We start from the raw sequence: 24,782 nt of genomic DNA, 5'->3' as shown, positions 1-24,782 counted from the left end.
GTCACTCCTGTCTTAATTACCAGACTAACAAAGCTATTCTGTTATTCTGGAATCTCTGCCACAGTTCCTGCAAAGCAAGACAGCAACTGGGAAGAATTGCTCATGGATCATTATGAAGAGAGGAGGTGAGGCAGGAGGCTTCCAAGGGAGTGGGAATAGCAGTAGGTGCCCTTCTGGAGAACTCTGGGGTTTTGGAGTGCATGGTTTTGGCAGAGCAGGATGTTTCAGCTTGTACTGAGGCCTGAGACCATGGTGCTTCTGCTCCACATGCCCTTTGAGTGAGATGAAGTGAAGATCATCCTACCTTTCCACTCCTTGTCAACCTTATGCCAAGTAACCCATAACACATAAGATATAGCCCATCTGACCACAGAGCCTTAGTTACTGAAATTCCAACTCACTGAAATGTCCTTTTCACTGAAGATAAAAAAAGATAGCATTCCTCATTTCAATCCATTGCTGAAAGCAGTTTAAAAACCTGTCATTCCACTCCTCTGGGTATCCCTCTGGTCATTCTTCAATGTTTTGGAGAGACCCTGATCATTCTCACCAAGGACCATGGTAGTGGTTTAGGTGAGGAAGGTGGAGGAGTCTGTGTTGCATGCATACTGAGCTCTATGCTGATGAACATCCTGGAGGGTGATAATTTAGGTACAGACTAACAATTCTGTACCCTCTTGTACCTACCACATCTCCCTTCTTCAAAAGAACCTGTATTAAGCAATTCAGTTCTTCCTGGGCTCCCATTAGTTGAAGTGTTTTTGTATTTAAAAAGAAGCTTGCTGCATTTTGAAAACATTTGGATGATATATTTATGTTTCCTTTTTCATTAGGATTTGAAAGTGATGCAATGATGATACAGTACAGCAAAAAGAAAATGAAACATAAATCTTTAGTTCCATGCCCATCCTCATTGAAAAGCAGTTATCTGTCCTTTATATTCATTATCACAAAAATGATCAAAGACAATTTCCTGATCACAATTAATCTACAATAATTAGGATTATATTTTGGAGAAGATGGACATTGACCTAAAAGCATTCTACAAAGTATCAGAACGATTATTTTTTAATTTTTGGTAAGTAAAGCTTACTAAAAAAGTAAATAATTCTTATCTCTTATCTATCCTTTTAAAAGAATCTAAGGGAAGATTTCAAGGCTACAAAGTCTGGCTTGTCTTTCACATGGAGGTGCCATTTGTCCTAAGACAAAGCATGACAAAAGTAGCTAGAATGGGAAATTCTAGGTATAATGTAAGGTGTGTGTTAAAATTTCTTCTCAAAAGTTAATGGTTTCAGGCTCCCAAACCCCTGATAGGATTTAGGTAAGAAATGAAAGGAGAGTCTGAAAATAAAGCAGGTAGCCAAAGCTTAAAAAGAGGTATATCTATCATAAGCAGATAACAGAAATTATCTGTTAAGTTGGGTTTTGAATTATTTAATAACTATATTAAAAATGTCATGTAGTCACATAATTGTTTCTATTTTTCCTTACAAATATGACGCATAACTTAAAATTAAAAGTATAATCTTTTAAAATGCCTTTGATTATAACGACTGCCCTGAAAGATTGAAAACTCAAAATTGAAACCAGAAAAAAAGTAGAGAAAACATTCTGATATACTGTTATGAAATAAAGTACTGTCTTATAAATAAAAACATGTATATTTATAATGGCTGGCCTACAACTAATTACTGTGGATGTCAGGCACACATGTTTTATTCACTAACTCTAACTCAGTGACAATGATGGGCCAAAAATTCCAGAAAGGGAGGAAACCCATCATAAAAGGAAGAAAAAAAGAAAAAAGTCATTTCTGTATGCTGACCTAAAAATTTGCCATTCAAGATCCAGAAGCATTTCCTGGTGCGATTATTAATCAGTTATGTTACAAATAAAAACCTGCGGCACAGAAAAATCTAGGAGGAGCTTGCAAACTCAGATACTCACAGGGGCCGGGCACCAGACAGGAATATAGGGGCTGGTGGGGATGTGGCAAATGGGAGTGTGTCCAAACGAAAAAGAGTGCTTCTGCCAATTATTGCCATGTGGGAATGCAAGCCTAATTTTGCCAGATCTCTGAACTTTCCAGGAAAACCTGAAAATCCAAATATTTAGAGATTATGGGTCCCTGTGGCCTCCCAAGCTCCTAGCCTGCATGAGTTCACTAAGCCAAAGAGAGAGAGTTGGGTTGAGGGGCAGCTACTGCATTCTGACTATTCAACAGAAAGAACCATAGCGAGTGGAATACCATGTGACATTTGGTAATACACGGTTGATTACAACATGAAGTTTCCCCGTGTATTAGTTTAGTTCAGTTGGTCCAAGAGATGAAGGTCTTTCTACACTGCCCATTGACAGGTTCCCGTCTCACAGTGGCCCCTGACTAGGCTCTCCTTCCCAATCCTCTTTGTCTAGAAGACCCAATCCATTCTCCAGCATTCTGAGAAAACTTCCATTGTGCCTCTAACTGCTGGGACCTTGTGTCATGCCCCTTGGATCTCTCCTTTGTAGCACTCTCATAAATACAAATACATAACTTTTATTGTTGGTGTCCTCTACTAGGTTCTGAGCATCATGAGGACAGAGAACTGCATCTGTACTCTCAGCGTCCGCTTCAATGTCCAGGGCTTATTTATAACATGTTTGCAGAAAAAGAGACATTTCAAGGAGTCATATAAAAATTTGCATATGCGTCCAAAGATTATTCTTGTCATTCAGAATACTCTTTGGAGAGTCTAAATGAGAACTATATTTTACCTACTGTCAGGCAGACTTGTTACATATTTCTGAGAGTTCTTCTAAAGTTTCTCTGTTGAGTTGAAGACTCCTTAATTTTTCTGGGACTCCTGTTTCTCTTTTTCTGATATGTACAAATCATGGAGCTTTCCTTAAAACGGCCATTTAGAACAAATGCTCTGCTTTGTCCAGACAACAGAAAAGATGAGAAACACTAATTGTAGTAGATTGTAAAAATAGCCACAAGTTATTTCTCTCTCTTGATCCATGCCCTTAGATAGTCCCCTCACACAAGTCTTGGCTATGTGACTTGTTTTGGCCAATGTGACAATTGAAACATAATGTAAACAGAGACTTAGGTACTAAGAAATATTCTCTCTCGCTGCTCTTGGAAACCCTGCAACCACCATCACGTAAATAGGCTGCGCTGCTGAGGGTATGCAGAGCAATTATCTTCATTACTCCAGCAGGCAGCCTGCAGACAAACCGGTGAGTCTGGACATCCTAGACTCACCAGTCTCCACGTGGCCTGCCATCTGACCACGGCTGTGTGAGTAAACCCAGGTGAGCTCAGCCTCTGCTGCTGGACCACAGAATTGTGAGTTAACAAATAATTATTGTTTTAATCTACAAAGTTTGGGAGTGGTTTGTTATGTAGCAAAAACTAATCTAGACACTATTTTTCAGGGTTGTAGTGCTTTTTCCACAAGACTAGACTGGAAAACTTAAATATCAGTCCTCTCTCCCCTTCTTCCCCCCTCCACCTGTGCACTATTACTATTAGCTTCAATAAAGCAGAAGCCAATCGGCATGGGAGGGCAGCTGATAGAGATAGGGAATGTGACCAGAAGGGATAGGGTTCAATGCTATTCTTCCAATAGCCCCTCTCCAGGTCTCATTAACACCAAGTGTGAGCAGTAGATCTGACAGTGAGAAAGAGGAAGAAGAGAGTGGGTGGTGGTGAGAGTCAAGCTGCTGTTAAATCTTATACACAGAAAATGAAAGAACCTACTGTACTGGCATTAGATCACAATATCCTTATTATATTAAAAAAATCCAGTTAAAGTTTCTAGCCCCTAAAGGCTAAAGAATGAAGCCAAGCAAATACAGGGACTATGCAGTGTATCATTTTAATGTAGAGAAAACATACCCATTAGGTGTGTAAGCTTGCCTTTGTTTGAGGCCCTTAAGCCTTTCTTAGCATTTTTAGGAAAACACATTGAAAAGTAAACATTTGTTACTTTCTAAAATGCTGCTCTGGAATTTTTATGTTTTTGTGCTGAATCTTGACATAGTAATTTAAAAGAGCAAGAACCACACAAAATGTAGTGTGTTGTTGCAGAGTTGGGGTAGAACAGGGCACGTGTTTACTGAGCGCTTGCTATTTGTGGGGCTTTATCTCATTTAATCTTTGCAATCACCCTGTGAAGATTCTGTTTTATCTTTATTAAACAGATGAAGAAACTGAGTTTCCAAGAGGTCAAATAACTTGGCCATTGGTTCACAGTAATTAGTAAGGTTATAATTTATAGATATAGACACCAAATCTGAGTCCACTGGCCATGTTGCCTCAGCAATAGTATAGTACTTTATCATTACCAATAATAATGATTATTTTTATCAAGTCCTTATAACTTTTACATTAGAAAATAGCTAAAAATTGAGTGTATATACCAAAAAGGTTCTAAGTACTTTACACTAATAACTTCATCTTCACAAAACCCTATGAGATAGGTATATTTATTGTCTCCATTTTTGAAATAATGGAACCAAGGCATAAAGAGGTTAATTTGCTCCAAATGGCATAATAAGTGAGGGATAAAGCAGATACTACGTTTAGATCTGTTAAAGCCCAAACTCCTTCTGTTAAACCATACATCTTCACTTTTATGTTTCTCCCAAAATAACTGTGATATATTTTGGACTCATTACTATAACACCTGCTAGAGCACTGGGTATCCAAAAGGAGGAGTGATTGGGTCACTACTTAGAAATTCTCAAGGAAATCCAGCCTGTAAGATTAATCCTCGTCGATCTTGTTCCAAGGATTGAATCCCTCTCAGGGAGCATGATGCCTGGCACATGGTAGGAGCTCAATTCATATGTGTGGCATGAATTCAGTCTTATTCTACAAGTAGTGGTAGAAGGACAGAGGACATAACTCTAGGCAACCCTTTGGGCTTTTTGGTGGATGGATTCTATATTTGTTTCCCAGGACTGCTGTAACAAAGTACCACAATCTGGTGGTTTAAAACAACAGAAATTTAGGGCACCTGGGTGGCTCAGCTGGTTAAGTGGCTCTTGATTTTGACTTAGGTTGTGATCTCAGGGTTGTGGGATCGAGCCTTGTGTCAGGCTCTGTGCTCAGCGCAGAGTCTGCTTGAGCATCTCTCTGTGTCCCTCTGTCCCTCACCCTATTCATGTTCTCTGTCTCTCTAAATAAATAAATAAAATCTTAAAAACAAACCAAAAACCCCAAAATTTATCCACTCCCAGTTCTAGAGCCTTAGAAATCTTGAAATCAAGTTTTTGGCAAGGCCATGGTACTCTCTGAAAGCTTCAGGGGAGGATCCTTTTTTACCTTCTTTGCCTCTTCCACAAACCAAGCAATGCCAAACAATGTTGCTGACATTCCATGGCTTCTGGCAGCATAATTCCAATCTCTGCCTCCCTCTTCCCACAGCTGTCTCCCCTCTGTGTGTGTCTGTGTCCAAATTTTCCTTTTTATAAGCACACCAGTCATATTGGGTTCAGGGCCAAACTCGAATTCAGTATGACCTCATCACAACTTGCTCACATCTGCAAAGACTCTATTTCCAAATAAATTCATATTCAAAGGTTCCAGGTGGGTGTGAATTTGGGAGGGGGGGGACTACTCAACCCAATCTAGATAGTTTAGGAATTTCAAATATGTTAATCCTTGTAGGGCCAAACATAAGAAGAGGCAGGGCCAAGCGCACCTGGTCAAGGCTAAGAAGGGCCTCACCCACCTGCAACAACCAACAACCCCAAACTCCTTTTGGCATAGGCTTGGTTTTTCATTTCAAACACCTATGAAGGCAAAACATGGTAGACCCTATCAGCTGTGTTGTCTTAATGCAAATAAATCTCTCTGAGAGCCAATCTGGATGACAGAGAAAGAAAAAAATAAAATAAAATCTAGTAAGGATGGGGGAGATTGAAGGGAAAGACCACTGGACAAGAAAAGGAGAGGCAGAGTTGCCAGATGCAGAGAGGCTCTGGGGATCCATGCAAAGATCAAAGAGACAAGAACCTTAGAATAAAAAGCAGGAAGAGAGCTTTCTGTTGGCCATTGGTAGAAGCATCTGACTATAGGCACCAGGCTGATCACTTTCCAGGAGATGGTATGGAGGCAAGACCTTGGAAATGTTACAGAAAAAGCAAGGAAGCCACTTGGAATGAGTGCAGTCGAAGTTAAGGACCTAAGGCAGAATGATCTGAGTCTTTAAAAAATTCATGAGTTTCTCTAGGAAAGATGCTATGTGTTTTCCTACTTTCCCACTCTAATAACCAGGTACCCATTGGAGGATCTGCATCACTAGGAGGTCAGACACTGTACTTACTGTGTTTGGGAAGTCAAAAAAGGAATGTGAAATAATCCTGCTCCAAAGCTCTGCCAGCCATGGTGCAGAACCTATACCTAGTCCGCATAGCTGGGCCAGTGCTCTGGCTCCCAGTGCTATGAGAGAGGAGGGAGGTCATGACTAGCCCTGAGGGGAAGCTGGGAGGGGCAACTTGTCTTGGTTGGCATCCCATGGTTGGTGGTCAGTGCAGGTCTCTCCAGGGGGTGACAGAAGGCAGGGGGGGGGCGGTGTGTGTGTGAAGAGTTTGGACTAGCTGTGTGGTCTTGGGTAAGGTACTTACCCCGAGTTTCTACTGTAAAAAAAAAAAAAAAGAAAAAAGAAAAAAGAAAAAAAAATATTCACGCAGCACCACCATTCTGGGCATGTAGTATAAGTTCGAAAATTGTCCTCTTCTGCTTTCCTTGCTTGTTGACTTCATTCTGCAGATAAACCTCTTCTGTGATATCTGTGATATAAGTTTCTTTAGCTAGGTTCAGAAATGTTAATCAGAACTTCATTTGTGTTGTAAGAATCCCCGATTCAGCTGGGGCCTAAAGTTTCATTATGATTTTAATTTCAGGACCTAAATTGGGTACCTGGCTGAGGCGGAGTGAAGTATGCCTTCTACACCTGAGTGAGCGGGGTGCTGCGAGGGGTTAAATTGTGATAAATGCGTAGCTTTCTATGTGCTTCCCAGTTCCATTCTGCTGTGTTGTATATTGTAGGATTTATTTTAAATGCTCCATTTTAAAGGAAAGTTTCCCTTCTGCATTCGGATATTTTTGTACAGGCAAATGGGGTAGGGCTGTGGGCACAGACTGTGAGGCAGTCCCCCAGGTGAATCTGGTGATACCGTTAATGAAGAGTTTAAAAAAATGCTAATGAAGCTCTTTATTTAACCACTCCAAACTCTCCTCAGGATGGTTACAATAGCAATGATTAAAAGTTGCAAAGGTATTGTAAACTTCTCTGGGGGGTATTTTTTTCAATAATGCAAATGATCTCTCCAGCTCTTGTAACATCATTTAAAAATGAATTTTGATTACTTCTGAGCTTGTAAAAACTGGAATCATAAATGTGCTCATTTCCCACAATGAAGGGGGACAGGGAAAGAGAAGAGCAAAAGAATACATCACATTTCTAAGTAAGCAGTCACAAAAGACCTTTAAATAACTCAACTTCCTACCATATTTTATTATCTTCTCTCAGTTTTACAGCATTATCTACCATAGAAATGCAGGGAGATTTGTAAAACACTATAGCATTTAAGTCATTACATTTTATAGCTAATTTCTAATGTGGATTTGATTTTTTATGAGCAGAAAAAGAATCTAATTTGCATTAGTGACAGTAACTAGAGAAATTTAACACCTGGCCCTGGTTGTACCAGAAATTGAATATTAGGTACTTGGGTGCTAAAAACCCATTCAGATCTTCAAGGGGGATTTTTCATTTATTTATGTGCTGCTCTCATGTTTACCATTATAAAACTGTTCATATTATGATGGAAAAAACCTCACTGCCTACGAAAATTCTGGATATACATTTTTCATCCTCTGTAGGAGAAACAGAATTATTTCCCCATTAGCAAGAACACACCCTGAAAAAAACACCACCATTCCACTTGTCTAAAAAATACCACAGCAGCCTGCGTGAGAAGCGGTTTGATTCCTGCTGGCCTTTCCCACCTCCCTCCACTGCCTCCCAGCCTCCCCCCCCATCGCCAGCCCTGCTCCCCCAAGCCCCCCTTTATTTTTCCTTCCTCACTTCTCCTCCTCCCAAGCCCCCTCCATGTCACTGTTTCCCAGGGAGAAGCTTGGGTGCAGCGTATCCAGGCAAAATTAAACCTCTGCTAAGAAGATCACATTGTTGTTACACAAGCAATCCATATGTTTATAAAGTGTAGAAAATTAGGAACTGCAAAAGAGGCGAAGCTGGTGTTAAATGATATGGGAAGTGACACTTTACATAGCCAGTTACAATTAACACATTGATGGCATTTTGCTGGCTCCTTGCAGTGATAATGCTGTTGTCAAATGTGTTTAGTGCACCAAATCTCCTGGAGCCTTCAGCCAGGCAGCGAGCTTTTGACAGATTGAAGGTTCGGAGATAGGCTATCATGACAGATGGAAACTGGCACCGATGTTCAGCTTTCGCCGATCACAGGGGACCTGCCCCCCTTATTCTGCAGGGCTCGGCTCTGCAACCTTCCCCCTTCTGATGAAAGCAGGGGATGGCATTGTTAAATAGTGCATCTGTGTGAGTTAGACTCCTCTGATGAAAGCATAAGGCAGACGCGCCGTGAAGCAAAAGACAGCCTCTGCTCTAACTGCATTTTAGATAGACTTGAGGAAGACCCCAGGGAGCTGGGAGAAAACTTTGGTAAATTTCAGACAAAAATGGAAAAAAGACCACCTATTAATTCCTACTCCTCAAAGAACATAAAAAATACCTCTGATGATAAAATCCCAATTAACGACTGTCATAAATAGTTCCCCAAGCTAGCAATCTTTATGGAGTTGTGTGGATGTGCTTTTCTTCTCTTATGATCATTTTCCTGTTATTACTCAATTAATTCCCAAGCAGTCCAAGGAAATCTGCGAGGAGGTGCCCGGGGGCAGTTGTGAATAGCCAACTTGTCGGCAACTAATTCAATTACTCCAAGGCACTCTTCTTGAGATTGGGCTGGGTTCTTCAGTGTAGGTTTTAAAATCCAGGGTAGGGGCGGACAGAGCTTTACACAGCTGGGCATAAACGGGCAGATAATATAGTTCATTAACCTTTCACCCTCTCCCACCAACCCCCTTTTGAAGGAAAGCGTTAGTCATTTTATTTCAAACGCCCATCCATTTTAAAGGCTTTCACTTCAGCTCCTGCAGTTCTTTCTTCCTCTCGCTGACAAATTCCTCTTTATTTTTCTTAAACTGGCTGAAGAGCCCTCTTTCTTTCAATCTTAATCTTTAATTCTGCTCTTGCCCATACAGGTTGGGAGCAGCAAGTACTGCAGCCCATTTGAGGTATGATAATCAGCTGATTAGCTAGTGGAGTCGTTTTCCCTGAGGCTCTTTTGTGTGAAAAATCCTCACACTCAATTGACGTGTGGACATCATAAAGCTGATGAAATGCAATTGTAATGAACAAGAGGGAGCGGCATCTGCAGCCCTCTAAATGAAGGACCCTTCCCTCTCGCCATGCTAATTCAGAAAATCTGCTCTTAACGTGTACTCCCCGTGGATTCCAAATCGAGGCACATCTCCATGAATGCATATTCAAGAAGTGAATTAGCCTCCGTGGCAAGTGAGTGCCTGGCCTGGCCAGACCAATTCTAATTTCAAGACAGATTATACCGTATCAACTGTGGTAATGATCTGACAGTTCATTTGTGACGAGAGTCCTACAGTCAGGTTTACTGCATGGACAGACACAGGTGCATAGAGAGCCAGCAAAATCTCGCGGACAAGACCAAAGGTTGCTTCACTGTCACATTTATTTCAGTCAAAATAGCCCGATGAAGGAGAAAAGAGGTAATGTGTTAAAAACAACAATAACCACCACCACTCATCTGCCCTCCTATTTAAACTCTGCTTGTAATGGTGGCCAATGGATGTTCCCTGTCCTATGATAGGGTCATGTCATTAAATTAGGAAGGAGGAGGTGAGATTTCCTGCCCGCACCCCTTTTCAGAAAACTACATTACTTGCTAAGAAATTTCCAAGCGGATGAAACTTGGCATACAAGATTTTTTTTTTTCCTAAATTGAATTTCACATGAATCAGTTTAGAGGAAGAAAAAGTCTGCAGTATTAGGGAGAGAAGCTGTTCATTTCCACCGCCAGCTCTGTGACACTTGCTAATATAATATGACAGGTTTGTTCATCACGATTTTGGCTCACCTTTGGGTTTTCCATACTATTCTTTCTATTAATACATGTTAATTAATGATGGTAAGGAGTTCCTGCCTTTATATTGAAAAGCTCAAAGCACTTTGCAGACATTGATTTATCTTTGAGAGTGAGAAAGAGGGCAGGCATTAGCATGTTTTTTTTTTTTTTACAGAAGTGGGAAGGGAAGGGTGGTGATGAAGTGACTTGTGCAAGGTCACACTGCAAGCCAGTCCCAGGGCTCCGTCTTGAACTCCTTCTCACCCCTCTCCATGGCTTCAGACACAGAGAATACTCCAGGGAAAGGTGTTGCTAATCCAACATTAAGGAGACTCCTTCATAAGCATTGCTAATAAACACAGCACATGCCTTAAAAGCAAATGAACAAGACAAGCTTAATAAGGACTGTTGTTACTACCGGGCAAGCTACCCAGCATCTGCACGGTTCACACAGAGGTCCTTGTCAAGGAGCCACGTTTCTGAGATTACAAGAGCCACTCCTCCGTCTCTTTATGCTTCTCTTCAGGACTTACATTGACCTTCATCTATAGCCTTTCAATTCAGCCTAACTCAAAACTGTGTGACAGTGACTGTAGGCATGATCATAGATTATTTTGCTTCTGCCAGTATGCTTGGAGGCACGATTTGGGGAGGCTGAGGAGAGTGGCTGTTATCCATCCAGCCTGCTGCTCTGATGATCAAGAGTTTACCAGCAGATCACTGGCTGCCCACTGCAGGCATGGTAGTCTAGTAGGCTCTTCGGGGAGGTAAGAGGAATGAGACAAGTTTGTCCCCAAAGGCGAAAGTGCCCAACACTCATACACAGGAAAGACAGAGATGCATGTGAGCAAGCAAACCAAACAAAAAGCATGAACCTCATTCCAACTGTGCCAAGACACATATGCAGACCCCAATTCATCAACTGGCCATTTTCCAAAATCTGCTTGTAAATCTGTTGTTTCAAACTCACGATGCGTTTTCCCACCAGAAGCTGACTTCTAACTGGTCGTTAGGCTCTTAGGCCAGCTGTTAAAGCCAATATTTAACCTATAGCATAGCTGACTGCACTATTAATAGTACGCATACAAATATGGCTGAAAAAGCACACTAAAGGCCACATTTGGGCTCTGAGATCAGGTGGCTTGGGTCCGACTATCTGCTATTTGCCATCTGGGGACCCTGCACAGGCTATTTCATCTCTCTAAGCCTCGATCTTCTCCTCTGTGAAAGGGGTCGATAAGAGTACTTATGTCATAAATTAGAGGGATTCAATGAAAAAAGGCACAGAGTAAAATACTTGACCTGATATATAGTAAGTGCTCAGTAAATGCCAGGTAGGACTAGCATATACCTACTTATGTAAACATCATTTACATAGTTTTATTTTTGAGCTTATGTTTCTCAAATTCATTGCTAACATTCCTCATGTCCCATCCCAAGAGTATGGCAAGAGTTATGTGTGTGTGCATTTCATTGTTCAAGAAAGCCCTTCCGAATTAGCTTAAGAAAAGGTATTATAGCCTTTTCTAAAAGTCAGATTTTTTTTTTAAAGATTTTATTTATTTATTCATGAGAGACACAGAGAAAGAGAGGTACAGACATAGGCAAAGGGAGAAGCAGGCTCCAGCAAGGAGCCCAATGTAAGACTTGACCCTGGGACTCCAGGATCACACCCTGAGCCGAAGGCAGGCACTTAACCACTGAGCCACCCAGGCGTCCCTAAAAGTGGGATTCTGAAGCTAGGATGGGTACCGGTTTTGCCCCTGCTACTTACTCAGCTGAGTGACTTTGGGCATGTTATGTAATCTCTCTGTTACTATTCTGTAAAATGGGGATATTATTAGTACATATCCCATGGGGCTGTTGTAAGGATTAAGCAAGTTAACATATGCAAAGTACCAGGCTTGTAAGTACAATACAATGTAGCTATAATATGGATACCATGGCCTGTCATTGACAGTGACAAATGATCAGGAAACCACAGCCTGGTTGGAGATTAATGACTGTCTTCAGGTGACTGTTAGTGATGATTTGGGACTCCAGGTTGCTCTTCTAATCCCTAGTCTCATGTTTTCTCTAGATCACACTTTTTCACTCTACCACATACCTAGGAGGCACCCCAGAGCATTAGCTAACATTTACTGGGTACCCAGTGGGTGTACAGCACTGGGCTGATTCCTGCAGAGTTCCCTCTTTTCCCTTAGAAAAGAGAAGTTATGCTCTAGACACTAAATCAAGAGTTGGCAAACTATGGCCACGGGCCCAATCAGACTACTATTTGTTTTTGTATGGCCTGTGAACTAAGGCCGGATCTTGTATTATTAAACCATTGAAAACAATTCAAAACAAGAATAATATTTTATGGGATCCCTGGGTGGCGCAGCGGTTTGGCGCCTGCCTTTGCCCCAGGGCGTGATCCTGGAGATCCGGGATCGAATCCCACGTCGGGCTCCCTGCGTGGAGCCTGCTTCTCCCTCTGCCTGTGTCTCTGCCTCTCTCTCTCTCTCTCTGTGACTATCATGAATAAATAAATAAAATCTTTAAAAAAATAATATTTTATGACACGTGAAAGTTATATGAAATTTGTGTCAATCTCTGAAATGAAGTTTTATTGTAAGAGAGTCATACATATCATTTATTGGTGCTTTTGTACTATAGCAAAAGAGATGACTAATTGTAACAAAGACCACAAGGCCCACAAAGCCTAAATTATCTATTATCTGGCCCTTTATGGAAAAGTTTGCTGCCCCCTGGTCTAAACCCAAGATGGATTCAGCCTGGCTATGGCTGAGAGGGGTTAGGAGGTTCAGTGATCTAACTCAAGGTATGAACAGCAAGCCTCACATTGGCTGAGATAAGACTGTAATCACCTTCTACAACCTGTGTAAGGTTTTAACGTGATGTTCCGCAATTTATTAGAGGCAGAGCTGTGTAGTGGATGAACTCACAGACTCAGGGACCACACTGCCTGGATCCAATCCCAGTTTGATAACTCGGCCAGTTATATGACCTTAGTCAAGTTAATTTTTCTTACGTCATTGCTTCCTTATCATACAATGGGATTAAGGATTACATGAGTTTTTACACAGAAAGCAATCTGAAGAGTACTTTGTATGTTGCCAGCACTGGGCTAGTATCAACCATTGTTATTTTTGAAATGTCGTGGCTCTTTGGAGGACAAGAGAAGGATGCCTTCCTCAGAACAGTGGACAAAGTATCTGCGAAAGCTCCTGGTCCTCACTGTCTCTCTGAACCAGCACCCACTCATTCCTCTGGCCAGTGCAAATGTCTGCATCTTTCCTGCTAAACTTCCCTGAGTTGTTTACTTTTTCCTGCTTCCATAGAACATTGTACATCCCTCCTCATATTGAATAAAACAATTTGTATACATTTTTGCTCATATTGAATGGTGAGCTCCTAGAAGGAAAAATTTCTCATCTTTGTCTCCACATCACTCATAGTATGTGGAATATATGATATGTAGTAGTATCAGTAAATATTTTAAGTTAGAGAATGAATAATAGGCCAGAAAACTGCACGGTGGGTAAGTCTCTAAGTTTTTTTTTTGTTTGTTTGTCCTAATGTGTGAAGCCTTCTAAGTGTTGCAATTACTTTACCCCTTCAAGGTGCAATCTTGTGATACAATTAGAAATTCTGAGGCTTGGGGTACCTGGGTGGCTTGATCTGACTCTTGATTTTGGCTCAGGCCATGATCTCAGGGTTATTGGATCAAGCCCCACATTGTGCTCCGTGTTGGGCATGGAGTCTGCTTAAGATTCTCTCTCTCCCTCTCTGCACCAATCCCTCACTCACGTGCTCTCTCTAAAAGAAAAAATAAACAAAAATTATAAAAAGAAATTTTGAGGCTTAAAGAGGTACAGGGAGACATCTACTAAATTTAGAAATAACAGAAATCTTTGGTCTTGGAGAAGCTTTGTATGAGTAGGCCAAGATAGTCCAAGTGACTATCTGGTCTTAGGCAGGGCACTCACTAACTTTGGACTTTGATGTATTATTGAAAAACAAGGGAAGTGCACAATAGATAATCACTGAGGCCTCTTCCCCAAACTATGATTTCTGCCTCTCCCAGAAACCTTACCAAATTTTGCTCACGCATGAGTAAGGCTTCTAGATAATGATGGTAGGTAAGCTACGTAAGTTGACTGAACCTGAGTTTGGGAAATCAAGAGTAATGTGATCACAGACTATACACATAAGGATTCAAGGCAAAACATGAACACATAAAGGAGGCTGGGGCTGCACTGTGGCAGGCTGGGTGCTGGGCTGAGGTTTCTGGGCCCGATGGAGAGTAGACAAAAGGAAGTTATGCTGGGTCTTAAGAAGTCGGAGGATGTGACCGACTTTGCATTTTAGTGTAAGAACTCCGGCCACAGCGTGGAAACTGGGTTAGAGCAGGGAAGGGCAGCTGACGTTCACCAGTGTCAGAGGAGACAGGGGCTGCGAGGGCTGTTCAAGAGGCTGGATTTTACATTTGGGAATGGCACTAAAGCTGTGTACCTGTGCAGATAGAATGCCATTTGTGTGACATGCAGCAAAAGAGACGATACTTACAGTCAACTTGTATTTCTTGTGATATATTCTTTAAAAAGTCCTGGGCTTAGATAGTTGTGGGCTCACATTGGAGCCAATAAAAGTTAGTGGCTAAAACCCTAGACCCTACATTTGATTCTAAATTCCATATTAACTCTGAGATCTTGGGTAGCTCATTCTACCTCTTTAAGCCTTAATCTCCTTGGCTGTTCCTCCCAAGGTCATGGCGAGGATTAGTGCCATGACACACGTTAAGGTGCATATCCTGGGGCTTGGTAAGCAGCAAGTGGTAGATTAATGTTGGCTATCATCACTAGAGAGCTTTGGTGCTTTGGGTTTGCTCCAGCTGCAACCTCCCCAAACCTTCCAAATACGTTTTTCATTCTGGAGAGATACATTTAGAAGACTCAGGCTTAGGCTGTTCTGTCAGAACTGAATTTTTTTTTTTTTTTTTTAAGAAAAGCTAGATGACTAAAATAAAAGTTAAAAGCCACTATTATAATAAGAGTTTAATCCTTAGCATCCCAGAAACAATTAAATGAAGCTATTTGGTTAAGTTAAATGCAGTTCTTTGAAATGAGCTTAAATGCACGGCTCACTACTCAAAGGTTCCAGAGAACTCCACTCGCCTGCTCGGGAAGCCGCAAACAAGGTCAGTATTGATAGCTCACGCTTCAGTGAGTGTATCAATTTAAAGCTTCATCAGTGATTCTCACTCATCTGCAGCCCTGCATGGCTGTTGTCTTGTAAGAACGGGGTGACTTACGAACCTATTAAGTAACTTCTTCACTTGTGCTCTAATGAGCCTATTGTTTCCCTGGAAAAACACAAACACCTGAGAACAAGCCACAAATAAGAGGGTGCCGATTTCAGCGGTGCCTTACCTAGAGGCGGTTTGTGCTTTGACTCTGTGCTTCCCCAATCGCTTTGCCGGCCTCGCCCCGGCACGTGTTTGATAGCAGGTCCTGAGGAGGGCTGTCGGGGGTCCCCCATGTCCACTTCAAGGGGCGAGAATCACAGCTGACTCATCGGAGGCACAGGGGCACCTGTGGAATTTGCATATTAGACACCTGCTTATCTCCTGCTCCCCCTGCCACTGGCAGGTGCTTCTGCAGTGAAGCGGCCACTCTCCCCCTTCCTCGGTCCACGCTGCCTAGGCAGGAGCAGGATGGACCTGCCGCAGCGGTGGCAGCGCAGAGCCCACCCACAGGAGGGCATCCTGGGGAAGTCAGCCAAGAAGTTCTCCTCGTAGCCCTATCATGAAGGCTCTGGCCCTGTTTCTCTGCTACCATAATTCAAATTTGAGTGTCCCCAGGTCTTCTATACAGAAGTATTGTTGGTGAGAGACGAAAGATTGAGATCAGTCCCTTACGGTTTGAGCCCAACACTCTCCAGGAAGAGGAGGAAGAGTGGGGGGAAAAATATATATGCATATTCACACTTGGCACTCTGTTTAGGGAACAAGCTTGATAAGGTTTATGGGCAGGGATTGGAATATGACAGAAAACAGGTAAACAGTTTTGTCAGAAATCAAGAGGAATCGGGGGGGTGGCAAAGCGTGAAGAGGAGAGCAGATAGGAAGGGGGAGAGAGCCAGACACAGGGAGAGGCTGGAGCCAACTCAGGAGGGTCACCCAGAAGCCTTCCATGGAAGGGTGACCAGAGGATTCTTAATACCTAATGCTCAGGGGCACCTGGGTGGCTCAATTGGTTGGGTGTCTGCCTTCACCTTCACCCTTCGTGATCTCGGGGCCCTGGGATGGAGCCCCTTGTCAGGCTTCCGGCTCAGCAGGGAGTCCGCTTCTCCCTCTGCCCTTCCCCCTGCTCATGCTCCCTCTTCCTCTCTCAGATAAAAACAAAACAAAAAACCCTAATGCTCAGCTTTAAGTGTCTTGCCTAGCTCATCTCCCCCAAAGTTTCAGAAGTTTCTTGCTTGAGTTCAATAATTAAGGCCATGGGCTCGAGTCCCCAGAGTCTGGAGGAGGGGAAAATAAGCAGAGGGAAGAAAGGAGCCTGAAAGGCAAGAAGGAGTAAATTCAGGAGGAGCCAAGAGTGGTCATGGGAACATAAGCCCCTGAGAATTTTCAGATATCGTGGGAAGGATCTAGAACTTCCACAGGATGTGGGCTCGAAAAGTGGGAGGGACTCTCATTAACATTTTAAGTACAGAGTAGCTTCAACTGAGACTGGGTTCCACACGCTGCAGTAAATGGCATCCATCTGTCACTAATGACTTCTAGCCCATTGATTCTCTGCGTAGGTTTTAATATATCTTGTCTTCAATAGGTTTTCTTTGTGAAGATCGACCCATTCTTGGGCCTTGATAAATTGGGCAAAACAGAATGCTGGGAAAGCAGAAATTATAATAATAATCAGGGCTCCTTAAGCTTATTGGAACTCGTTTCCTGCTTTGTATCTTCCATACGGCCATTGGAAGGATGGGAAAGGCAACTGCCCCTTGCGGGTAAGGACACCCCCCCCCCCTTACTGGAAGGCTTAAGCAGAGGCTGAGTGACCAGTGGATGCAGAACCGTGCGAAGGATTCATGTGTCACACAGAAGCTGGACAGAATGGCCTTCGGGCACTTTAAACGTTGAGCTTCCCTTACCTAGGGGAAGACTTCCAACTTTCAGTGAAGTTAAAAATATCCCGAATGTGGCTGTTTCTAAAGAATGTATATGTAGCCCTTTCTATAGCTCTAGGTTAATTTGTTCCAGCTTATGCTAATTATGTTCTCATTATTTGGAGGAAGGAAAGGAGACTTGGACCCCCTCCAAGGGGTGGGGGTGGCGAGCTGCTCATGCTGTGTGCTGGCAAAAGGGAGCATGTGGCATGCTGGGGGACCCTCTGAGTGCCCACAGGACTGGGGAGCTCCAAGAGACTTCTTGGTCCATGCTTGGATCCCATGGCAACGTGGGGGGTTCTGAAGCCACACCACACCTGTTTGCAGAGGTTTAGATAGGGGTGCCTGGGGTCAAACCACAACCACTGACCTCTGGAGGGTTTCTTTCTTCTGTAAGCCTAAGGAGCTCCAGGGCCTGAGGAGCGGTGACGTGTGAGACATGAGGATGTACCTTCCTTAGTAGGAGCACAGCTAGGGTTTCTTTTGATAATCTTTTGTTGAGAGACAGGTATGAGGTAGGGAAGCATAGTTTGCTCATGTTGCAACTCAGATGTGCAGGGAAAATGCCGTTTTAACATCTGGCTCTTCAACTGATTTCTTTTCTCCTTGAACCCCAGCTCAGAGTATCAGGGGGAAAAATATTTTTCACCTCACTCCAGTATAAAGCTTAGTCTGATACAATAATTTGCAAATAAATTGTTCTTTCTGCTCCTCTCCCCCATGTAGCTTCTAGATGAGTCTATGTGACCACAGGGCAGTGAGGGAGACAGCTCAGCCACAGCAGTTATCCACCTCCACCTAGCTGTATGCATCTTGCTGGCATTTGCAGGTACAGTCCTGGGGGGTGTAGCCCAAGGGGTGGTCACACTCCTGGTTCAGGTATGGGGGTACCCCTAGCCTACCGACTCTGCCCCTCCTGGGTCTAGCTTGTGTCAGGACCCTGCAGCTTGGCACCAGCTCTTGGGCAGGAAGGGGGAGGGGGTGATTTAGTAAATAAAAATACAGGGCATCTACTTAAACCAGAATTTCAGATAAACGACTAAATTTTTCTGGCACAAAGTCTGTCCCAAATACTATAAATAATACTATTTGTTTTATCTGATATTCACATGTAACTGGACATCCTGTATTTTATCCAGCTCCTCTCCTCCCAGGTCCAGTATCCATGGCCACAAGAAGTGTGGCTCCTTTTGGCCAACTGTCTGGCTGCCATCGCAGAGAGAATTTTTTTTTTTTTTCCACTAAGGTGCTCAGCAACCTTCATTCTCCAGTCTTGGTTCTGGTTATGTTAAAAGCAGAACTAGAGGAATGTAGAAAGCACCCACTCAGGGTGATAACCTGGCTTGCATGGTTGTTTTGCAACAAGATCCAATGTTGAGTGTCGAATATTTTTTTCCTTTTTCCATGCATTCTTTCCACCTCAATCCTCAGGTGGAAGGATCACCTTTTTCCATGCATCCCTTCTGCCTCAATCCCTTGGGTCGAAGGATATCACCACCTGATTGCAGAGAAGATCATGAGCTTAGGAAGACTACAGAAAAGATCACATTAATAATTTTTCACAGTATCTCCTCACTGTATTCACTTCATGAGGTACTGGCCGGCATAGATGCTTCTCCTTTGAGCTGCACCATCTCCCACCACTGAGAGGCTTTTTGGGATATGAACTTCCATTATGAGAGAAGTTGACTTTGTCTCCTGAAACCTTCAGGGGATAAATTAATTTCTGGGCAATAAAATATTTAGGCTTTTTATTGAATTACGACATTTCTCAAAGACACAGAAAGGTAAATGAAATAAAATCGCAGCGTGCAGGCACCTGCCATCTAGATAAGATTCTTGAGATAGGATCTTATAAACTTCAGGTTTATAAACATAGCAATCAATTTTAAGAGATATGAAAAAATTATTTGCGGCCTTTTGTTCTCTGTCAAAATATCTTCTCTATATTTTTCTAGTATCTGAGGCTGCAGGTTGTGCCTCTCTGAAGTAAATAATCTAGCTACCAGGATAAAATTACATTATTTGATAGGACACAATTGGGACATGTAAAGAAGGGAAACTGTGTATATAGGATGAATTCCACTTTTGACTTCCTGAAATGCCATTTGTCTGTGGAGCATTGGGAAGAAGAATATGGAATTCTGTTAGTTTGAAAATAAAATCATTGCTTGCTCCAGGTAATCTGTGTCTCTGCTGGCTTCCTTGTTTTCCTTCTGCTCTACCTAAGTGGACCCATTGCTCCAATATGGGTTATTACAAGAAGTGAACTTCGTAAGACTGTTTACATAACCAATCATTTCTGCATTCTAAGTACGTGCTTTTCAACTGCCCATGTTTCACACTTTTTCTTCTTTAGTTCATAAAATATTTCTGGTAGAAGCTAAATGGGAGACAATCCAGTGTTATCTCATTCTGGAGCTTCGGAAAGAGATGGCGTGATCTGTCCTCTGGCCAGTGGGGGGCAGAGCTGTGTCCAGACCAGGGCAGCCCACACTCTTCCATCACCTGCTGCACCACACCACCTCCCTTCTGCTGATTAACAGAAACAACCCACCATACATTCTGGTATCAAGAATGTCGTAAAGTTTAAATTGGCCTATCTTGTAATTAACTACATTTTAAGGGTTTGGAGGTGGGCTAAGCACCCAGCTTCAGCATATTAACTGTTTCACAAGGAGGAAGGAGAATTTAAACAGAAGACAAAAAGGGAAAACATGTTCTTTATTTGGTGGCAATGAAATCTGTTGCAATGTTATTGGATTATAATGACTCAATTTTTATCTCGAATCTGTGCCTCTGGAAACACAACCCTTAAAAATGAATAAAAATTATTTTCATGGACTTTGTAGGTTAACCTCAATGATGGTATACAAAAGTTACCTATTCATGACTCTTTTATATGCACCTATTTGTTGTTGTTTTGCAGTCCTTTCTGAGAAATAATTATTTTCTGCATCACCATTTGTTTTGGTAGAAAAAAGATCCAAACTCTGTTTAGATTTAAAACTCTGCATTAATTGATTATATTTCCAAGGACACAGATTACTGTTTTTTGGGGGTTTTTGTTTGTTTTGTTTTGTTTTTTGCCTCCTGCTTCCAAAATGGACCACCTAACACAGCTTCATCACTGTTGGTTCGGGCTTTTGTTTATGATTTACTGATTTTCAAAACTTGACTTCTATTTCTAAAAGCAGCTTAGATGCTTCTTGCTTCATGAAGCTTTTCCCTAGCTCAATTTCTAGGTCTACGCTCTGTAAAATGAATCTTTACATCCTTAGTTTTCCCATAGTATGTTATTTATACTTCTAATATGCTAAATAAATATCTGGCATGTGGAAAAGTAGCCACTTTGTCAAAAGCATTTTACTTAATTATTTCACTTAATTATAGCTCATGTAACATTGTGCATTATTACTTGGCTCAGCCTTTAGCTCTTACACTGGAATGTGAGAACCTTAACAGTGAACTTTAATGGCATATTTGTTTTTTGTGTAATCCATTGTATTATGTTTTGCACATGGTAAGTGTCGCAAATGATATTTATTGGCACTGAATTGATAGTGCAGTCCATGCTGACCAGAAGGGATTAAATTCCTAAATGTCAATAGATTGTTCCTTGTCCTCAGATGAAGGCTCTGGTCGTGACCCAGCAGGCACTGCTCGCCTCAAATTCCACCTCCGACTTTGAAGTCTGGCAGCCACCTCAGAGCATTAATAGGCAAAGCTGTGACTTGCTGGGTAATAACACACTGCCTCAGAATAATCATTTTCAAATGAATCAACAACAGCAGCTATTTGCCTGATCTAATTAGCATCACCTTTTTTTGAGCAAGCGGAAAAAGGTTGGCATATTCTGTATGATGCAACACGCAGCAAATTATATAGACAAGGCAACATCACAGGGTCAGGCACTCACCTCCGTGGCTGAAGGCTTCCTGGCAGTCTCCCCTCCATCCCCCCTTCCTACACCAGCTCAATAAATGGCTTGCATCATTTCAAGGATGAGAACCAGAGGGAAATCCTTAATTTGAAATTTAGCCCAAATATGGTTTCTATATTAAGGAGACTTGCTTCAGAGGGGCATTGCAAGAACAAAGGTGACATTCTCCTCACATTCAAGAAAATTTAGGAAGCAATTTAACCTGAATGAGAAGTTAACTCTGCTTATTTACCTGGCAGGAACATCAAGCAGAACAGTGTTACCCTCTTGTCTATCCTAAGCGTTAAGAGGCAAGGCTTTTGTTTCTAAAGCCTAGGCTGTGGCTCTTGTGGGGAGAGCCTTGAAGGGAAGACAGACAGAAGGGATGGCTCTATCTTCATGCAGAGTAAGAGCCTGAAGGAGGACATGTGGGTATATAGGGAGTACAGTCTGTTAGTGGCTGAACATAGTGCTCTGTGTCACCTGGAAGGCATAGTGGGACCTTGGATTGAGGAAAGCTGACAAAGGTTTTGCGGAGGGAACTCTAAGGCAGTGGTATGCTACAGCCAGCTTGTCAAAGCACATCTCTTGCCAAATGTCATCATGGCAGAACAACAACTGGCTTTCCCCCATGTCTTCAGGACCATATAAGCCTCCCAGACTCCTGTAAGACCCTAGGATGAGGAAGAGCCCTGTATGCCAACTAGAAACTGAATGCTCTATCCACTCTGCTGAGGTTGAAGCCTGATAGAATTCGGTTTCAAAAAATGTGGACTTTAGAGCAAGACTTCTTGCATTCATAAATCTGAACCTGCCACTTGCTAGCTGTGCCTTGCTAGGTGGGCAAGTGCACCTTGCCTCAGTTGCCCCACCTTTAACACAGGAAAAGTGTGTTATCTGTAAGGTTGGTATGAAGAGTTAACACATGTGAAGCCCTTAGAGCAGGGTTTGGCATAGAGTAACCACCATCGAAATGTTCCTTCTCATCGTTGCTGCTGGGACTAGGGGGTGGGGTGCATGTGCTGGAGCATATTCATATATCGTGCATTGATAGTTCTATTATTTGCTATGTGTCCTTAGTTTCACAACCTCTTTCATACTGTTGGTTTTAGATGGCTCATTCTTGAAAGGTAGGTGTCAGTGTCTACACTTCTTTATGTTTGCCTTCACACTGCCTCTGTGCCTCATAACACTTCTGGTTATAGCCAGTGATGAACACGTCCGTGCACTTGGTAACTCCTTATCTCTGTGCCCTCCACCCTCAGGTCCTGACACATGGTAGAGGTACACCACAAACAGGTTTTAGGTTGAATAGAATGTAGACTGGTTGTAGGGGGCGGTTCCACAGAGAATTTAGGCTTTACTCAAGTCTTTCTGATGAGGACAATGGTAAAAACAATCACCACGATCTATTAATGGGTTTGAAATACTATGGATCCCTGGTCAAGAGGAAACAGTCCCTGAAGGAAGTCACCACCAGATCACACGGATCTTTAGGAGCAGAACTGGCTTCCTGCTCTGTTCTCTACAGAGAGTGCTTCTGTCTGGAGAAGGAGCAACCCAAAGCCAGAAAACGTTTGTCAAAGCAAGAGCTCAGAGGAACCTGGGTTCCCTGGGGAACCAGATTCTGGGGGCAAAGGCCAGCTGTTTCACAGTAAGCAGAGATTTCAGTGGGGCCTGAATTTGTCAGCCAGAGCAGCCGATGACCTCTTCTTTCCTCCTGTGGTTCTAGCACCTTGCTGAGAGACACGTTGCTTCAAATCCGAGTGTTTCGATGAACTTAATGACTTAACAGTCAACCAAGTATCCTTGTAACAGCTGAGTCCTCTTTGCTTAGCAAATAAAACAACATGCATTTGGAAAGACTAAGGCTCCGTAGCAGGGGTTGGTTTTCTGAAGGAATATTCCCGTATTCATAGTAACAATGGATGACGGTGATTGGGCAGGAGATCCTGTGCTTGGTTCTTCCTTGATTCAGTTCAACCTGTACAGGAGCCTTAGGAGAGACGCCACCATTCTCTTCACAGAAGAGGACCATGAGGATGGAAGAGCTGATGACTGACGTGTCGAGAGGGCAGACAGCTGGTCACTAGCACCCAGGCTTTGAAGTCTTCTTTCTGACCCAAAGTGCCCTCTCATCCCCTCTAAACACTCCCAGTTTCAAAGTTAAAGAATGGTCCAACTTGGGCCACAAAGGAATAGGAGTAAATAAACATGACCGAGGCCAAAATAAACTCACGCAACTCTGAAATCAATGGCCATAGGAAGTAAGGAGTTCAAAATCCACACTTTGATTTTTTTTTTTTTTTTTTAAATGTGAATCTCTGGCTATCAAGGTTAAAACTGCAGCCTGTAAAACTCCAGTGTGAAGGGGGGGGAGAAAGAAAGAAAAGGAAAATGTTGCGTAAAATTAGCAAAAGAAAGAGGACCATTAAAACAGCAGGAAGGAATAAAACCCAGAAAGCATGAAACAAGACGAAAGAAATCAGTCCAGTCCGTTGGCTCAAACTTCCAGCTCTGACTGTGGGGAGAGGCCAAGCTCCCCTTCTCCCGGGGAAGGATAAATCTACACAAAGTGACAGAGAAAGGTTAGAAGTAAAAGGCAGAGCAAGGAGTTATCTTAAAAACCCAAGTGAAGGCGGCCAAGGACACGGCATCATTAATAGCAAATGTTGTAGGAATCAAAGGAAAAACAAAGCATTAAGCAGAGGACAGCTTTTAAGTGAAGGTTAGAGTCTCCAGTGAAGATATAATAGAGGTGCGCCTTACACACAATAGTAGGGAAGATCATTAAAATGCCATCTTGGAAACCCGACTTATCGAGGAGGCGCGCAACAAACTGTAAAGCAGTGGAGCCCCATCTCCCAAACCACAGATCCTGCTGCTTTAGCGACATTATTTGAGACCCTTGGCCAGCATATCCTCCCGCCCTGGGGGCCCAAACCCTACAAACGGTTCCAAGGGGTTTCTTTATTTGCTTCCTTCCTCTCCCCTTCTTTGCGACGCCCGTAAACACACCGCACAATTACAAAGTCGCAGCCGCACACAATATTGGAGCAGAGACACCCCGTTAAATCCGCTCCTGACAGCTGCGAGCCCCTTTTAAATTTCAATTATAAGATCAACCACCGTAACCGCTAGCAGGCCGTTACCACCCAGGGTTCGGGGAGTTCTGGGGATGCAGCAAGCCACCTGGAGGAAGGAGGCCTGGGCGGGGAGGGCCTTCTGGTCTCCTTACCTGGCTGAACCCGCCTCCGAACCTGAAGGGTCAACTCGGGTCCCCAGCAAACCTGAGACGCGGGGGCGGGATCCGTGGGTGGCTCAGCGGTTTGGCGCCGCCTGCCTTCGGACCAGGGTGTGATCCTGGGGTCCCGGGATCGAGTCCCGAGTCGGGCTCCCTGCATGGAGCTTGCTTCTCCCTCTGCCTGTGTCTCTGCCTCTCTCTCTGTGTGCGTCTCTCATGAATAAATAAAATCTTAAAACA

The 24,782-nt window shown here is 42.9% G+C and overlaps 1 protein-coding gene across 12 annotated transcripts in view; it reads right to left on the bottom strand.

Annotated features, from left to right (window-relative positions):
• Window positions 1–24,782, bottom strand: part of LOC144304984 (uncharacterized) — a 171,658-nt gene that overhangs the window by 146,709 nt on the left and 167 nt on the right. For 3 of the 12 annotated variants that reach the window (XR_013372015.1, XM_077883675.1, XM_077883674.1), the window contains exon 2: window positions 13,874–14,025. The exons of 3 other annotated variants lie outside the window; for them this stretch is intronic. The gene's annotated coding sequence lies outside the window, so the exon portion shown is untranslated. Of the gene's footprint in view, window positions 1–13,873; window positions 14,026–24,536; window positions 24,778–24,782 lie in introns of those variants that run through there. 6 more of the 12 variants (XR_013372010.1, XR_013372009.1, XR_013372008.1 and 3 more) reach the window with 4 other exon arrangements.

The sequence above is a fragment of the Canis aureus genome, chromosome 34, assembly GCF_053574225.1.
Source record: "Canis aureus isolate CA01 chromosome 34, VMU_Caureus_v.1.0, whole genome shotgun sequence".
Classification (NCBI taxonomy): Eukaryota; Metazoa; Chordata; class Mammalia; order Carnivora; family Canidae; genus Canis; species Canis aureus.
The sequence above is the reverse complement of the archived record's forward strand: the minus strand, read 5'-3'. Positions and strand labels throughout refer to the sequence as shown.